The sequence below is a fragment of the Oreochromis niloticus genome, linkage group LG3 (assembly GCF_001858045.2).
Source record: "Oreochromis niloticus isolate F11D_XX linkage group LG3, O_niloticus_UMD_NMBU, whole genome shotgun sequence".
Lineage (NCBI taxonomy): Eukaryota > Metazoa > Chordata > Actinopteri > Cichliformes > Cichlidae > Oreochromis > Oreochromis niloticus.
This window is the reverse complement of record NC_031967.2, coordinates 57,936,368-57,942,278: the sequence shown is the minus strand read 5'-3', so window position 1 is coordinate 57,942,278 and position 5,911 is coordinate 57,936,368. Positions and strand designations below refer to the sequence as shown.

At 45.9% G+C, this 5,911-nt stretch overlaps 1 protein-coding gene across 1 annotated transcript in view; it reads right to left on the bottom strand.

Annotated features, from left to right (window-relative positions):
* Positions 1–5,696: 5,696 nt before the first annotated feature.
* Positions 5,697–5,911, bottom strand: part of LOC106096770 (uncharacterized) — a 211,578-nt gene continuing 211,363 nt past the window's right edge. The window contains exon 24 of the mRNA XM_025903296.1: positions 5,697–5,911. This exon is cut by the window's right edge and continues 1,051 nt beyond it. The gene's annotated coding sequence lies outside the window, so the exon portion shown is untranslated.

The window sequence follows — 5,911 nt, the reverse complement described above, 5'->3', positions numbered from 1 at the left end:
TGATCGATTTTGTAATCGTATCACCAGACCTGCGACCATATGTTCTGGACACTCGGGTAAAGAGAGGGGCTGAGCTGTCAACTGATCACCACCTGGTGGTGAGTTGGATCAGGTGGCGGGGGAGGACGCTGGACAGACCCGGTGCACCTAAACGTGCAGTGAGGGTGTGCTGGGAACGTCTAGCAGAGGCCCCAGTCCGCGAGATCTTCAACGCACACCTCCGGCAGAGCTTCAACAGCATTCCGAGGCAGACTGGGGACATTGATTCCGAATGGACCATGTTCAGCGTCTCCATCGCCGAAGCTGCTGCATTGAGCTGCTGGTGGTTGGTGCCTGCCGTGGTGGTAATCCCCGAACCAAATGATGGACACCAGAGGTGAAAGGAGCCACCAGGCTGAAGAAGGAGTCCTATCGGGCTTGGTTAGCCTGTGGGACTTCGGAGGCAGCCGACAGGTATCGACAGGCCAAGCGGAATGCGGCTCGGGCAGTGGCTGAAGCAAAAACTCGGGTGTGGGAGGAGTTCGGAGAGGCCATGGAAAAAGACTTTCGGACTGCCTCGAAGAGATTCTGGCAAACCGTCAGGCGTCTCAGGAGGGGAAAGCGGTGCTTTACCTGCACTGTGTATATTGCTGGCGGAGCGCTGCTGACGTCGACTGAGAAAATTGTCAGGCGGTGGAAGGAATACTTCGAGGACCTCCTTAATCCCACTGACACGTCTTCCGAGGAGGAAGCAGAGTCTGGGGATGAGGGGAATGACCCGCCAATTTCCGGGGGCGAGGTCACTGAGGCAGTTAAACAACTCCTTGGTGGCAGAGCCCCTGGTGTTGATGAGGTCCGCCCCGAGTTCCTGAAGGCTCTGGACGTTGTAGGGCTGTCCTGGTTGACACGCCTCTACAATGTTGCGTGGAGTTCAGGGGCAGTACCCCTGGACTGGCAGACCGGGGTGGTGGTCCCCATCTTTAAGAAGGGAGACCGGAGGGTGTGTTCCAACTACAGGGGGATCACACTCCTCAGCCTCCCTGGGAAAGTCTATGCCAGGGTGCTGGAAAGGAGAGTTCGTCCGCTAGTCGAACCTCGGATACAGGAGGAACAATGCGGTTTTTGACCTGGTCGCGGAACACTGGACCAGCTCTTTATCCTCTCAAGGATACTTGAGTGTGCATGGGAGTTTGCCCAACCAGTCTACATGTGTTTTGGGGACTTGGAGAAGGCATTCGACCGTGTCCCTCGGGATGTCCTGTGGGAGGTGTTGCGGGAGTATGGGGTGTCTGGCCCATTGCTACGGGCCATTCGATCCCTATACAACCGTTGCAAGAGTTTGGTTCGCATTGCCGGCAATAAGTCGGACTCGTTCCCGGTGGATGATGGGCTCCGCCAGGGCTGCCCTTTGTCACCGGTTCTGTTCATAATTTTTATGGACAGGATTTCTAGCCGCAGCCAAGTGGCGGAGGGCTTTCGCTTCGGTGGCCTCAGAATCTCATCTCTGCTTTTTGTGGATGATGTGGTTCTGTTGGCTTCATCAGGTGAAGGCCTCCAGCTCGCACTGGAACGGTTCGCAGCCGAGTGTGAAGCAGCGGGAATGAGGATCAGCACCTCCAAATCTGAGGCCATGGTTCTCAGCCGGAAAAGGGTGGAGTGCCCACTCCGGGTCGGGGATGAGTTCCTGCCCCAAGTGGAGGAGTTCAAGTATCTCGGGGTCTTGTTCGCGAGTGATGGGAGAAGGGAGCCGGAGATCGACAGACGGATTGGTGCTGCGGCTGCAGTGATGCGGACGCTGCACCGGTCCGTCGTGGTGAAGAGGGAGCTGAGTGTAAAAGCGAAGCTCTCAATTTACCGGTCGATCTACGTCCCTACCCTCACCTATGGCCACTAGCTGTGGGTAGTGACTGAAAGAACGAGATCGTGGATACAAGCGGCAGAAATGAGCTTCCTCCGAAGGGTGGCTGGCCTCTCCCTTAGAGATAGGGTGAGAAGTTCGGCCATCCGGGAGGGGCTCAGAGTAGAGCCGCTGCTCCTCCACATTGAAAGGACCAGTTGAGGTGTTCCGGGCATGTCCCACCGGGAGGAGGCCCCGGGGCAGACCCAGGACACGCTGGAGAGATTATATCTCTCGGCTGGCCTGGGAACGCCTTGGTGTTCCCCCGGATAAGCTGGAGGAGGTGGCTGGGGAGAGGGAGGTCTGGGCTTCTCTGCTTAGGCTGCTGCCCCCGCGACCCGGCCTCGGATAAAGTGGATGAAGATGGATGGATGGATGGATTAAACCCTCCAGACATCAGTGAATCAAACGGACGTTCTAAGACATCGAAGAAGTTCTTAGGAAGTGAGGAAGACCATCACCCTGTAAAGCTAAAGAGAAGTCAGAGGTGGGATGAGGACATCTACACGGTTAGAAGGGGGAGGGTGTAGTCCTGTCTGCAATTATTCGGGCTTGCAGTATAAAGAAAAGAAAAGTTTACGGTTATAAAAAATGGTTAAAATATAAATAGTTGATAAAAGGTTTAAAAATCATATGCTTGGGTACAAATGTATTTCATTTACAGTTAAGAGTCCAATCAATAAAAGGGTTTCATGCTTTAGAGTTCATTTACTGTGCAGAAGCAATATGTTGGGGTGTAACCTAAATTTGTTTATCCATCTAATGTCAGTTATCTAAATGTTGTATTATCATTGGTTGATGTGCTGATGAGCCAGTCAATGTCACTCTTCTCTGTTATGGGGGTGGGACGAGTGGTAAAGGTTTGTGTGAATCTGTGGGAGCGGACACAGATGCTAAGTCCGAAGAGAGAGATGTCGTAAGGCAAACGTGGTGTGGATTTTGCATCTAAGTGTATCTCTGAGGTCGACTACCTGTGGTCCTGATATTACTTATTTGTGATCTGCAAGAGGTAAATGAGAGTGTGTGCCTTGACATTTGTACTGTAACTATTCGTTATAGTTGTAAAATGGCGTGATATGTGATGCTAACTAGCGGCTTGCTAATTAGCGCAGCTTACCGTGTTATGTGCTGTGATACCATGCTGTATGTTTAGCTCTGTGATTTTCAGTCAAAGCATGCTAATGCTAAATCGTTATGTGATAGCATTTGGTATTGTAGCTCAAGTGTTTTAATATGTTTAGAAGCCGAGGGACGCTGTGGAAGGAGAGGGAGAGAGAGGTTTCTGCCCGGATGGACCCTGCTGTTTTCTCGCCCCTGACTGTCTTCACTACTGATGAACTAACTGCCCGTTTCTGATTGCCCCACTAACAAACTCATTGGACTCATGAGTACTAACTGGAACTAAAGTGCACGTATTTTGTTTATTGCTCAGTTTGAGTGAAGCGGCCATCAGTTTTAGGCCTCACCGCACCCGAACTTCGAATCAGGCCTGCAACAAGCACTGTGCTACAGGTGTAGTGTGGACAGGTTAAAGTGTGCGTGTGTGTGTGTGTGTGTGTGTGTGTGTGGGCCCACTGTTACAAATTTGGTTAAATTGAGTAAGTGTGTATTTGTAACCAAAGTTATTTTCAAAGGTTGAAATTCATCCCTTTTAAAGATGTGAGCTGTTGTAACTGAAATAACAGTTGGCACCAAAGAGTTATTTTGTTTGGATAATCTTTTATTTATAACCCATGTAGTCACATTTACCGTGGTTTTGTTTGTTTATTTGAATTTAATTCATTTCATTTTATAAAAGTAAGTGTTTATTTTACTTATTTCTTCGTTGTCTAAATAAATACCCGGTGAGGGATTTGTGTAAAATATAGTTGTGGTGGTCCTTATTAATTCAATTAGAGGGTATCAAGTATCATAATTAGTTCAATTAGAGGGTATCAAGTATCATAATTAGTAGCACTACGAACCCAGGCCCAGTCTCATTGTACTATATACCCTAGCGTTACCATAGCTACGTGGGACCCGGGTTACATTAGTAACTACAACACTGGTACTAAGAGCCATTTCTGAATACTGACAACTGAAACTGAATTTTAAGTAATATATAAAATTGCTGCCAAAACAGATTAACTCTAACGAAGTATGGCACTAAAGCCAAGAACTAATACTAAAATTAAGGGAAGGATATGTTAGCAATAACTGTTACCTTAAGGTTAGCTAGGTATAGTTAAGCAGTAATTAACAGCACTTTAACTCAAAACTCCTAAATAACTCCTATATTTTATAAAAATTCTAAGTTTCACATCTCTCCAGAGAATTGACATATTTTCAGTACATTAAGATAAACTGATAAATGCTACTTACTGTAAGGTCTGACAACATACCAAGCAATGTACCCTCCATCTTTGGGGGTATCCAAATTCATGGGCTGCATCCTCCTAAGGCTGTATTTGTAGGCCGATTGCGTCACAGCGACACGACGAAGGCTGTACAAATTCGTAACATCTGTCCCAAAACCTAGGCTGCATCCTTCGGAGGCCGCTGTTATGGAAAATCTTGAATAAAAACTGCAAACAACAGGCGAGTGTGTCTTTTGAAGTGTGGTTTATTAAAAAAGAAAAGAAAAACACTGCAGTGGAGAAAAACATTTAGATCACACACCTAACCCGTTTTTCTGAGGGAAAGACATCACCCTGAACCCTTTTATACCTCCCAAACAAGGAACATTCCACAGCAGATCCTTCTCTCTTCAGTCTAGGAACAGTTCTGACCAACCGTCCTCTCCTCTGCAACAGGATGTCCAGAGCCCTCAAGATGAAAATGAGTCTGCTGTGAAGTTGCAATAAAACTTGGGACCCACTTGTGATCACATTCCACATGCATACAACTGATGTTAAGAGTGACTTTTCTATACTGAGTACAGAAAGTGTTACTACTATTACTAAAGTGATGTGATTAATACGTAAACTAAAGAAATTTCCAGTACACCGCATTTAAAGGCCGATTACGTCAAAGCCAAACTGCTGTTTCAACTGAAACTGAAACTGAACTGATAGCTAGATGGGAGGTCAAGGGTCATTAGAGCCGGTGAGAACACTGGACTCCCAGCATCGTTTTCAGATCACCGCGGTCTTTCGCTACTCCGGTTAAACGTGATAGATAAGTCACTCAGATAACTTAAAAATGTTTGGCTTTTTTCAGTGTTTTATTTGTTCATGAGTAAATCGGTTTGGCTGAAATTAAAGTTATTAGATTAGATAAAATAAAACTTTATTAATCCCTCGGGTGGGTTCCTCCTTGGTTTTCACACAGCTGAATAGAAAACTGATTAAATAGAAGTGTGAGATGGTCGAGAATTTACATCAGTGTCCTGTTATTTCTGTCGCAAATCTGAAGGCTAGATCGTTCAAATTCACAGCCGTTTACTTCCAGCCTAACCGACCTTCTGATGACCCGGCCCACAAAGACCCCAAAGGACGGGTCTCAGGAGGATGCAGCCTATGAATTTGGACACCCCTTTTGTCTCCTTTGTTTCAGTGGCGCGAAAAGATAGCGCCCCCTTCCCTCCGCTGGTATGTCATGTTGCTGGGCAGAATTTGATTCAATTTTCAGCATGTGCATTCTTTCTTACTTCATTTTCTGCTTTAACTTCAATTTTATTGCCTTAGTTCACATGTGAACGGTCAAAATTAAGCCTGTGTTCTGTGTGTATACTTCAGGTTATAGGATAGCCAGGGCCAGTAATTGGTATATATACATATTGAGAAATAAAAGATGAATGTTCTTTCAGAATTTTAGAACACCATACACACCTTGATCCACATTACATCATTTTTTTTTTAATTGTTCAAAGTAATGAGAATAGGATTGTGTAAAACAAACAATAACTAAACATTTTATTTATTCAGTTGATATAGTTGTAATACATTGTTAATGTACAGTTTAATTGACTAAACACAGGGTTATCACCCAATTACTGAGCTGCTACTTTTAGGTCCTGTTGTTAGATTCTGAAAATAACGCACAAAATGTGTTAAC